Raw genomic sequence first — 12,357 nt, 5'->3', positions numbered from 1 at the left:
GTCTTCGTCTCGCCCCTTGCCTATCCTCCAGTTTCGGTTCAAGTTCCAGAGCCTAGTGGGCTCCCTTCCTTGGTGATTTTCATGGCTGCCCCGGGGGTTTTCTTGACGCTGGGGCTTTGAGGGGACAGCTCGGCCCCGGGGCCTGCAGGGTGGGTTCCCGGGGCTGGGGTGGGGCTAACGTGAGAGGCTTCAGGCCCTGTTGGTCCCCGCCGGGGTATTTCTACCCCTCTGGGCGGGGCTTGCGGTTTTGTGGTGTGGGGTTTTTCCGTTCCCTCTCTCCGCATGTGCTTTGTGGGCATCGGCCCCTCCCTGGCTCGGTTTCCTTGTCCATTGTGCCCGTTGTTTCTGTCCTGTCGGTGGGTGCTTTTCTACGGTCTTCGCCCCTTTTTTCCGGGACGGGCCTTCTCCGTCCTGTCCCCCTCTTCTTGGGGTTTCTGCATGACTTTTGGTCTCGGGTGCGACAGGGTTTTTGTGCCTTCGTCCTTTGTGTTTGCTTCTTTTTGTTCTCGAAGGTTTGGGACGGTTTTGCTCCTTCCCGTTTTCTGGTATGTCTGTCGTCATTCGGTTGAGCTTCCCTCCGGTCCTTTCTAGGGCTTGTGGGTCCTATTCCCGGCAGCTTCTGGGTGTTTCACCTTCTTGTTCTTTTGTGCATATCTCTTTTCTTCGAGCTGTCTCGGCGCTACTCGTTTTCCTGGGGGCGATTTTGCTCCTTTTAATGAGTCTTTTCGCTCCTGCCCTTCTGCGGGATGTTGGTGCGGGGCGGCTCCTTATGCGGGTTTCTTCCCTGTCGGCTGCACTTGTGGCGTTGGACTTACACGCTTGTGGCATTTTGGTTTTGGTCCTGCGTTTTCTTTTCCCTCCTGGGGGTGTCATAGGATTGACTTGCGGAGGATGTAGAGGCGCTTGGGGCTGTTAATGGGACTGGCACCTTGGTTTCTACTGCTAGCTTTCGGTATCGATGTTCCTTCTATGCCGTTTCGCAGGCTGTCTCGTGTGTTGTTTCACCTCCGGCCTGCTTATGCACTGCCTGTGCCGTCCTGGTCTTTGGACAGGGTGCTCTCCTGTTTTTCTTTGGTTTTTCAAAGGTTTGCTTTGCCTCGGCTCCCTTTTTTGTTGGCATTGGCCTCTGGGGGTCGTGTGGCAGAGCTTCTTGCTCTTCTCAGGCACAGGGGTTTTTGGCTCCTATGGTCGTGGTCATAGGTTTCTTCGTCTGCAGCCGTTCTCCCTTTTTCTGGCGAATGATGTGCCTGCTGCTTTCCGGAGGGGTCCTTGGGTTGTTGTCTCGACTTCGTGTTGACGAGTGGTTCACCGACCGCCTCCCGGGTATGTCCCCTTGTTTTCTTAGGTAGTCTTTGGTGAAGTAGCATCGGGAAGCCGTAGGGGCTACCCCCAGAAAACCGGCATTGAATGTAATGAAATGCCATTTTCTGGGTGAGTCCCGGAGGCTCCCCGGCACCCTCCCGCCCTCCGGTCGGCGTTTTTTTCGCAGTTTTGATATCGAGCCTCAGAACTGGGGCGGGGATCGCCGGCGCAGGGGTCTGGGGCAGGGATCGCCGGCTTGGGGGTCTGGGGATCCCCCTTCCCCCTCCCAGGGAGGGGAGAGCTGCGCACGTCATGCTTGTTAGTTCGTTTTCCTGGGGGAGTTCTGTCCACTCGTTTGTCGATTTTTGTTGTTAACCAGAATAGAGGTTTGTTTTGTGGTGCTTACCTTTCTGGGTGCCTGTCCCGGTCGATGGCAGATATAGAATGCTCCAAATCACATGTGCATTTCTCTGGGCCATTGCTCCCCGTGCCTCTCTGAGGGGGCCAGGTTCTGGCTTGTGGTCCCGGTAGGCCTAGAACTCCACCCATATCGACTGATGCAAAATAGTTAGGGTAGCCATATCAGCCATGGATAGCTCTGGGGAGCCTCCGGGACTCACCCAGAAAATGGCGTTTATTACATTCAACACTGGTTTTATGTACCATTTCACTAGCTTTCCAGTTCCTGACACTTTGTAGAAAAAAGAATTTCTGTCTTCTTCATTTCTATTCCCATTTAGACATTTTGCTTCAATGAGGTTCATTTTCAGCTTTTCTGTCTTCCTTTGAGAGGTCTTGTCTTATTGACCAAAGTTTGCCATCCTCGTCACTCTACAATTTCCTGGCATTTCTAAACACTTCCATCATGTTTTTCACTCTTAAACGTCACCCTTACGGGGTGGTTCTTGTCTTTCTCATATTTTCCTCTTCCTCTAAAATCACTGACATTTTCCTTTGAGCCTTCTCCTAAACCTACTACTTTCTCTTATGATTTTTATCTCCTCTGCTGCTCGGTCCACCCTAGATGAAATTTCCTTCTCTAAACATTCAAAAATTATTATGGACTTACTTCTATCTACAGTGTTTTGTACTAGTTTACTGTTGGTAACCAATTCTTTCCTAATTGCTTGCCTAATTTCTGCTTCTTGTTGGTCATTTCTGGTTTTGACTTCCAAACACTTCCTTAATTGTCTCATTCTCTTTTATAACTTGTGCATACATCTCTCTTATTTCTTCTTTATACTTTTCTAGTTCTTTATTAGCCTCCTCTATTTGAGTTGTCAATGAAGTTTCTCATTGCATCTCCTTGCATAACTCCATATTAGCCCTCAGGGTACTTTGGAGTTGTTCACCATATGAGTATTTTCTTGTTAATTTCTTCAAATTCCCTACTTTTCACTTTCCATGCCTCATTATCCTTTACTAGTTCCTTGAGGTGTTCCTTCTGTATCCTTACCTTATTAGTCAAGCAGTTAATTTCCTTTTCTTGCTGGAAAATACTTCCTTTTAAATTACAAAACTCAATCTTGAGACCTTCATTTTTTTGTTCTAATTTAATTACCTTTTCTGGGGGGAGCCCCGTCGGCTCCCCGGAGCTTTACCGGCTGATATGCTAATGTCAGACTTTGGCATCAGTCATGTGTATGGAGTTCTAGGGCCTACCGGGGACCACGAGCCAGAACCTGGCCCCCTCAGAGAGGCAAGGGGAGCAATGGCCTATAGAAACCCCCGTGTGGTTGGAAGCATTCTATGTCTGCCATCGACCGGGTCAAGCATCCAGAAAGGTAAGCATTCCAAAACAAACCCCTATTCTGGTGAAAATTGCTACCTAAGCCGAACTAGTGAATAGAACTCTTCAACAGAAAACACGGAAACTAGTATGACGTCATACGTCACCGCGCCGCTGTCTGCGCAGCTCCCCCCTCCCCGGGAGGGGGAAGGGGGAGCCCCAGACCTCCCACGCCGGCTATCCACCCATCAGTTCTTCGGCTGATGCTATAGGCAATGGTTATGTGCTCCGGCTCCAGTGGTTGTTTCAGCACTGTACCTAGAGTGTGGTGTCTGTTTTCTAGGTGGTGCGTGAGCCGGGTGTGATTCTTCAGTACTCGGGCTGCATGCGCCTAGGGTTCCCTTCCCTAGGTGCCCTGTAAGTACTGCCCTTGGGGCTTGGGGCCACCTTCCACAAGTTCCTTGGGTCCTGCCCCTGCTTGGCCGTTTACCGCTTGGTTTTCGGCCGCTCTTTGTGTGCTCGGGTGTTCTGTCTCCCTTGTTCGCCTTAGAGTAAGGGGCGGTGTTTGCACTGGTGGGGCGCGGGGTACTGTGCAGCTTGTCTTTACCAATCATAGCGGCCGGCTCTGTTCCGCTTGGGTACGCTGTCCTCTTGCGGGGTTTTCTTTTTCTTTTGTTTATATACCTGGTGGGGGGGTCTGCCTTCGTTCTTGCCCCTTGTGTCCCTTGTGTTCTGAGTATTTCTGGTGGTACCCCCTGCTAGGTCCCCGTGAGTGTACACGTCCCGGGGGTTCAGCTCTTAGAAAGTTGTTTGGTAGCTTGGGTGCCGGTTAGCAGTACCCTGCCTGGGATTACCTGAGCGCGAGTCCTCTTAAAGTAAACGCTCGGGACCCTGGGAAACCCCTGGGGGCGCGCGGGTCCGATGGATGTGACCCCAGAGCCCCCCCCTCGCTTCCAGCGAGTTTGAGGGTTGCTCTCACCTTTTGTCTCTGGGTGACTCTCTGTTTTGCCTCCGTCTGCTGCCTGTGGGGTCGGTGACACCTTCGACCCGGTGTCCTGCGAGTTTGGTTGCTCGTTGTGGCTCGGTTACCCAGTTGTGCTAACAAAGCGGGTGCGGGCAGCAGGGGCGTTGCACTTGAGCCTTGGTGGTGGCAACGTTCTCGTGGTTTCCTCCCCGGGAGCCCCGGGGCTGCCCCGTTGTATTTCGTTTTGGGACTTGGGGGTGTTGGTTGCATCCACGCCCCCTTGTCTTTCCCCTGGTTCACCCTTCCTGCCTGCATCCGGTTCCTTACCGTCTGTAGGTTCAGGGCGGGGTGTTTCGTGGTGTTGAGACTCGGGCAGTCTCGGGGAATTCCCCTTCCGGGGTAGTGACGGGGGCATTTGGGCCTGTTCCTCCAGCCGTGTTGTATGAGTCTGCCAGTGGGCTCCCTTCCTTAGTGTTTTCACGGCTGCCCCGGTTTTCTGGTACGGCCGGGGCTTTGGGGGAACGGCTCGGCCCCGGGGCCTGTCGTGTAGGTTCCCGGGGCTGGGGAGGGGCTGCCTTGGGGGGGGCCTTGGCCCCGTTAGACCCCGTGGGGGGTTTTATCCCCCTCTAGGCGGGGCTTGTGGTTACGCGGAGTGGGGTCTTTCCTCCCCACTCGCCGTACGTGCTGTTGGACGTCGGCCCCTCCCCGGGCTCGGTTCCTTGGCCTTTGAGTCGGTTGGTTCCGTCCTGTGGGTGGATGTTTCCTCCCCCGCTTTTTGGGACGGTGTTTTTGTCATGTTTCCCCGTTCGTTGGGGTTCTGCGTGACTTTTGATCTCGGGTGCGCCTGCGCCTTCGTGTGCCTTCGGGACTAGTGTTGGCTTCTGTGTTCTCGAGGGTACGGGAAGGTTTTTCGCTACTTCCCGCATTATTGGAACGTCTGTCGGCTCCTAGTACTTGTCGCCCGGTTGGGCTACTTGTCGCCCGGTTGGGCTACTTGTCGCCCGTTTGGGCTACTTGTCGCCCGTTTGGGTTCCCTTTTTTTTGGGCTCTTTGCTTCTTTGGCCGGTTTTATTGTTCCTGCTTCCTCTTTTGGCTCCTTTTCTCGTGCAATAGTCCTGGCTGGCGCCTTCCCGCAGGGAGGGTGTGCGGTTCGGTCAGCGTGTTATGCGCATGCGCCGTGGAGTTTGTTTTGGTCTGGGCGATGGTTCAGTGCTGGGGTTTTGCGCCCTTTTTTGCTACAGTGCTTCGCCTCTCGTTCTTCTCCCTGGCTGCGGTATGTGCCCCTTTGCACCAGGGGTGTCCTGGTTCCCAGTTGTGGGGAGGACACCGCGGTTTTCTGTGTCATGGGTGTGGACCGCCTCCTTCGCCTCTCCCTGTTCTCCTGCGGGTCCGGCTCTGGCGTCTTCACCTGGCGGTGCTCCCAAGTTCTTCTGGGCACGGTTGAGTCGTGTCAAGTTCGAGCCACCATTCGCCAGGTGAGTTTCTGCGGTCTGGCGTCTTTTGGCCGGGCGCTGGATGCGGCGGTGTTCATATACCTGTTTTTATTTAGGTATAATTTTGTACGACTGAGACCGTTCGCACACCAGTGACTGTCCCTTTATCACCCCTTCCTGTCCCCCTCATGTGCATGTCCAACCCATGCTGGAGTCATTCAGGGGACCCTCCTTTTTTAATGTTGTGAGGTGTGGGGGTTGTAGGGTTGGTTCTGTACTCACCTGGTGAGGCTCCTGGCTGTGCTTGCAGGATTTGAGCTCTGGCTCTTGGGTCCCGCCTCTCTGGTAGAACTTGCGGGATAGTACCAGTGGAGTGCAGTGGTGCTATTGGCACTTTTGGGGAACACTGTATTACCATCAGTGGTCTGTGCTTGTTACACGACCTACTTGCGAGCATAAGCCTTCTTGCTGGTTCGTCCGTGGACTTCCAGGGCGCACTGGCCTGTTTTCGTATGGCAGTTCCGGCCCGTCCTGGTTGTGGGGGTATGTGGGCCGGTGGACTGCTCCTAGCAGCTGCCTGGTGGGCCATCCTCTGGCCGGTCTGGCCTGACCTTGGGCCGGGCTTGAGGTGTAAAAGAGCTCCCAGTACCTCATCCAGCAGGTATCGAGCGGGGTTTTCTCCGCCGTCGGTCGCCTGGTGCAGGTTTCTGGGCCTGCAGGGTTTTGTCGTGTCTCCGTTGGCCCTGTCTGGGGTCTGCCTGCTCCGTTCTCTGCCTTTGCAGAGGGGAGTTGCTATTTACATGTTGCATGTTGCAGTGGTACCTGTTGCTGCTGCTGCTGCACGTGAGCATTGGTACCGTGTTTCACGGTGGCGTGTCCTTGTTCCTGTGTCCGGTTGTGGAGTGGCGCTTTGCTGCCGTTTTGTGCCTGGGGATTGCGTGGGGTTTTTGTCCCTGCCTGATTGTCCACCCCTGGTTGTTCTCCTGGTTTTTTTTTTTTTTTTGTGCTTCTGCTCTTTCTTCCTGCCTCTTCTGCAGCAGGAATGTTCTGCGTGTGTTCTTAGGCGTTGGTCAGCCTGTGTCCTGTGATGTGCTTCTTTGTCTCGGTCTGTTGCAGTTGTTCGTGCCCCTTGGTTCGGGTCCTGTTCTGGCGGCGACCCTTCCGCCTTCTTTGGTTTTCCTAGCTTGCCCTGCCGGTTGTTGTTGTTTTACTTTTTTTGGGGGGGTTCTTGCGATGTCTCGCGTCGGACCCGTCGTTTCTGAACTCCTGGCGGGCTTGCATGCTTCGGAGTTTTTCTGTTCGGCAGACGTTCCATCTCCTTGTGCCGCCTGGGTTTCGGTGGTCGCGCCCGAGATCTTCTCGCGGCTCCGCCTTTTTCCTGGGCTCGGGGGGGGCCTTATCGGGGCTGCTTATGTTCTGCCTCGTGGTCTCGCCTCCGGTTGGTGGTCAGGTGGCTTCGTGGTAGGTGTCCCACCTGCGTGCTTTCTTGGCGGCAGTATGGGGTATTTTGGCGGTCCATCCTTTTCCTGTCCCTTTTTCGGTGGGTCCTTCTTGTTGGCTTGGTTTACTCTCGGCTTGGTTTTCTAGTAGGGGTTGGGGGCCGTCGTCTTGCCACATACTGTCGCCTCTTTTCGTGCGGCGCAGGCGGAGCCGCTTCAGCTTGCTTTCGGTCTTGGTGTTGCTTCTGCACCGTTAGTCAGCTGTCTTGTGCGTCATTTCACCTCCGGCCTGTTCGTGCGCCGCTTGCACCATCCTGGTCTCTGGTCAGCGTGCTCTGTCTTCTCCTCGGTTGGTAGTGCCCCTTCGGTTCCGGTGTGTTTTTTCGTCGGCTCTTTCCTTTGGGCCTTTGCCTCTGGGGGTCGGTTCGCTGTGTTTTCTTGCTCCTTCGGTTTTAGCGTTTTGGTTGTTTGATGGCAGCAGTCTCCATCTTTTCTGGCGCGGGGTGGGGCTGCTGCATTCTGGAGGGGTCCAGGGTTTGTTGGTGCTTTGTTGGTCGGGCCGGGGGTGTGTCGTTTTTGTGTTCAGTGGCGGCCCTCTGCTGTTGTTTGCGTGCCACGGCGTTTGGGTCCGGAGCGCGTTTTGCGTTGATCCGGTTCTGTTCTTCCCGGTTCGCGGGTGATGGTGTCCCGGGTGGTCAGCCGTGTTCTTGCGGCTAAGCTGCCTGTGTTCTTCCCTCATGCCTGTGGCGTTCGTGGCTTCGCTGCTCTCGCTGCCGTCTGGGCGACGTGGCCTTGCAGTCTTTCGGGCATGGATTTTTGGTGTTCGTGCAGGGGCCTTGCTGCTCGTGGTTCTCGTGTTGTTCCCGGGATTTTCGGGGCTGTGGCGCCTTGGGTTGGCGTTTGCTGCCGGTTGTCTCGCCTCCTTGGGGGGTGCGTGGTGTCCGCCTCCCGGTTTTGTCCCTTTGACCTTCCTCTGTGGGTAGTTAGCTCCGGGGAGCCGACGGGGCTCCCCCCAGAAAACCAGCGTTGAATGTAATGAAACGCCATTTTCTGGGTGAGACCCGGAGGCTCCCCGGCAACCCTCCCTCCCTCCGGTCGGCGTTTTTCGCGTGTTTTGACATCCAGCCTCAGAACTGATGGGTGGATAGCCGGCGTGGGAGGTCTGGGGCTCCCCCTTCCCCCTCCCGGGGAGGGGGGAGCTGCGCAGACAGCGGCGCGGTGACGTATGACGTCATACTAGTTTCCGTGTTTTCTGTTGAAGAGTTCTATTCACTAGTTCGGCTTAGGTAGCAATTTTCACCAGAATAGGGGTTTGTTTTGGAATGCTTACCTTTCTGGATGCTTGACCCGGTCGATGGCAGACATAGAATGCTTCCAACCACACGGGGGTTTCTATAGGCCATTGCTCCCCTTGCCTCTCTGAGGGGGCCAGGTTCTGGCTCGTGGTCCCCGGTAGGCCCTAGAACTCCATACACATGACTGATGCCAAAGTCTGACATTAGCATATCAGCCGGTAAAGCTCCGGGGAGCCTCCGGGTCTCACCCAGAAAATGGCGTTTCATTACATTCAACGCTGGTTTTTTCGTAATTCTTTAGCATGTCCAAAATCATGTGCACATTAATTATGGTGCGCAGGTGGCTTCGTTGTTGGTCTCCCACCTGCGTGCTTCGTCTCGGCGGCAGTATGAAGTTTCCTGGCAGTCTTTCCGTTTTTTTCTGTCACTGTGTAGGTGTACTTTGGTCTCTGATATTGTTGTCGTATCCTTCCTTTCGTGGTTGTTCGAGGACCGTCATCTTATGCCGAATACTGTCGCCTCGTATCGTGCAGCGCTAGAGCAGCCACTGCAGCTTGCGTTCGGTATTGATGTTATTTCTGCTCCGTTCCACAAGGTGTCTTGTGCATTGTTTCACCTCCGGCCTGCTCATTCACCTCCTGAGCTATCCTGGTCGTTGAACCGAGTGCTTTCTTTTCTCTCTTTTCCTCGGTTTGTCGTGGCTCCTTTGGTTCAGGATTGTTTTTCTATGGCTCTTTTTTTTCCTGTTGGCATAGGCTCCTGGGGGTCGGGTCAAGGAGCTTCATGCTCTCCTCCGGCACAGGGGTTTTTCTGCCTGTTTGGTCCTGGTGGTAGGTTTGTTTGTTTGTAGCCATCTCCTTCTTTTCTGGCAATGATTGGGTCTGCTGCTTTCCGGAGGGGTCCTTGGGTTGTTGATGTTTGGTTGGTTAGGCCGGGGGGTGCATCATGTGTTGTGTTCAGTTGCGACTCTCCGCTGTTATCTGTGCATCATGGCCTTTGTGGCCATGGGCGCGTTTTGAGTTGACCGGTTTCCTTCCTTCCTTCCTTCCTGTTCCAGGGTTTGGGTCTCCCAGGTCGTCCACAGGGTCCTTCGGTTATGCCAGTTGTCTTGATTTTTAATTTAGGGTGTGTGGCATCCACTTCCTGGGTCCTTCCCTCTTTTTCCTTATCTTTGGTGATGTAGCTCCAGGGAGCCGACGGGGCTCCCCTCAGAAAACCTGCGTTGAATGTACTGAAACACCATTTTCTGGGCGATTCCCGGAGGCTTCCCGGCATCCCTCCCTCCCTCTGGTCGTCGGTGTTTTTCGCGTGTTTTTGACATCCAGAACAAGAACTGATGGTTGGATCGCCGGGATGAGGATCTGGTGCTCCCCCTTTCCCCTCCCAGGGAGGGGTTGCGCAGACAGCAGCGCAGCAACGTGATGAAGTCATGCTCATTTGCTATTTTTCGTTTGAGGAGTTCTGTCCACACTTTCGGCTTTCGGTAGCAATATTTTCACCAGAATAGGGGTTTGTTTTGGGACGCCTACCTTTCTGGGTGCCAGACCTGGTTGATGGCAGACATAGAAAGCTCCCATCCACTCAGGGGTTTCTATGGCCCACACGAGGGCCATTGCTCCTCGTGCCTCTCTGAGGGGGCCAGGTTCTGGCTCATGTTCACTGGTACCTTACCTTGAGGTTACCTTGAGGTGCTTCCGGGGCTTAGCGTCCCCGGGGCCCGGTCGTCGACCAGGCCCCCTGGTTGCCGGACTGATCAACCAGGCTGTTGGACGCGGCTGCTCGCAGCCTGACGTATGAGTCACAGCCTGGTTGATCAGGTATCCTTTGGAGGTGCTTATCCAGTTCTCTCTTGAACACTGTGAGGGGTCGGCCAGTTATGCCCCTTATGTGTAGTGGAAGCGTGTTGAACAGTCTCGGGCCTCTGATGTTGATAGAGTTCTCTCTCAGAGTACCTGTTGCACCTCTGCTTTTCAACGGGGCTATTCTGCACATCCTGCCATGTCTTCTGGTTTCATGTGATGTTATTTCTGTGTGCAGGTTTGGGACCAGCCCCTCTAATATTTTCCACGTGTAAATTATTATGTACCTCTCCCGCCTGCGCTCAAGGGAGTACAGTTTTAGGCTCTTTAGTCGGTTCGTTGGTAGGCAAGAACTCCATGTACTTTGATGCTGGAACGCTAATAATGCCTTATCAGCGTGGAATCTCCAAGGAGCCTTTGGGGCTCACCCAGAAAAAGGTGTTTCATTACATTGAACGCTGGTTTTTACTCTGAAATAATTTTATTTCATAATAAAATTAGAAGTAAATATGTAACAGGAGATGCCATAGGAAGTCGTGGGTCCAAGTGACAATGTTGTGGAGCAACTTATCCAAGATATGTTGTCGCCTGGTAAGTGTTTGCTGGCATATCAGCCTCCTGTACACAGTGATCCAGTCTTTGCACTTCTCTGCTCAAATTTTCACAAATTTAATTGGTGATATTGTCTTAGCAAGTAGAATGCGTATTTATAATAATATCTAGCATAAATAGCCACAAAACATTTAAATTTATTTTTAAAAATGTGTCTAGAAGTTAAATCAACTCCATAAGACAATAGTTTTGTTATATAGATATTATTGTTATTCGTTGGTATGGGTTCGCTACTTAAACTACCCATGTGTTTATCGCTCATAGAACACTGAACCCTACACACACTCTGACATATTGCTTAATTAATAGAGACTCACAAGTAAAGCTTATATCTGAACAGAATATTATAAAAAAGGCAGATATAAAATAGTTTTTGTGAATTCACATACTGGAGTGAACGATATGGAAGAAAATGCAGAATAGAACCAGTGAAAAGCAGGGGTGCCATAGGCACAATCAGAGAACACTGTGTAAACATCAGAGATCCAAGGTTGTTCAACACCCTCCCAGCAAGCATAAGAAATATTGCCAGAACAACCATGGACATCTTCAAGAGGAAACTAGATTGTTTCCTCCAAGGAGTGCCGGACCAACCGGGCTGTGGTGGGTATGTGAGCCTGCGGGCAGCTCCAAGCAACAGCCTAGTGGACCAAACTCTCACAAGTCAAGCTTGGCCTTGGGCCGGGCTTGGGGAGTAGAAGAACTCCCAGAACCCCATCAACCAGGTAATCCATCACAGAAATTTGATCTTATTAGAGAGGAAAGATATTAATATTTTAAAGAAGGATTCTTGGTTGACGCTCTCCTTATCGATGAGAACTTTTGAAGATCAACGTTAATTTGATCTAGGTACTGTAATAAACGAAGTTTTCTGTCATCAGAAAGACAGAAATATAAGCTACATTTTATATACTTTGTCATAAATATAACTGCAGTTAAAATAAAGTTATATGCATTTTTATAGTTAATGGCTATCTCAGGGAGTGTAAAGTCCTGCACCCTCACTACCATCTCCCACTCAAGCTTCCCTCACCACCCCTGCCACGAGGCCTGATTGACTCTTGCTTGATGAGCTTCCTGAACCATTTTATACGAACTTTGAGTTACCCAAACTTGAGTGTCCGAACCAACCACAATTGGGAAACTGGAAGTTTTGGATACATGGCATTCGCAAAGCTCGTGGCTGTCTGTATTCATATTATAGCTTCCTCAGTTTAATTGATCCATATTATTCAGCAATTTCTTTGTGTTCATGTCTTAGGTAAGGATTATCATCAATACTATGTATCCCTTAATTTTATTTTGTGATAATTGGTATTTGTGATTTTTATTATGTGATAATAATTTGTTGTGATATTGATTACATGATAATTGTATAGTTAACTCTTGGACATAGGCAATGGAAAAAATGGTCAAACTCACCTATGCACAGAAAAGGAAAAATTCCACAAAGTCTTTTTCATTATAGAATTATTAATTTGTATGCAAAATGTAAGTGATAACCAGTATACAAATAAGTGAATATTTACCTTTATACTGGTAATACTAGGTGGAAGTGCTTTGAAAGGTTCACGGTGGCTATGTGGTCTAGTGTCTGTCAACACAATGTCGACTTTGCTGACACTGAGGTATGCAAGATATGACTCCTGTGTCCTACTCAAATGTTTTATTGATTGTTTATCACTTGTTTCTCTTTATTTACAAGAATACGTATACAATGACAATGACTACATTCACCTAGAAACATGTATGATAATGACCATATTCACATTGTATCATAACTA

General features: G+C 51.5%; 1 protein-coding gene across 1 annotated transcript in view; it reads left to right on the top strand.

Moving 5' to 3' along the window:
- Klp98A (kinesin-like protein 98A) overlaps nt 1-12,357 on the top strand; it is a 404,256-nt gene that overhangs the window by 390,984 nt on the left and 915 nt on the right. The window lies entirely within an intron of this gene.

The sequence above is a fragment of the Procambarus clarkii genome, chromosome 22 (genome assembly GCF_040958095.1).
Source record: "Procambarus clarkii isolate CNS0578487 chromosome 22, FALCON_Pclarkii_2.0, whole genome shotgun sequence".
Lineage (NCBI taxonomy): Eukaryota > Metazoa > Arthropoda > Malacostraca > Decapoda > Cambaridae > Procambarus > Procambarus clarkii.
Note: the sequence above shows the minus strand (reverse complement) of the source record. Positions and strands in the feature narration are given on the sequence as shown.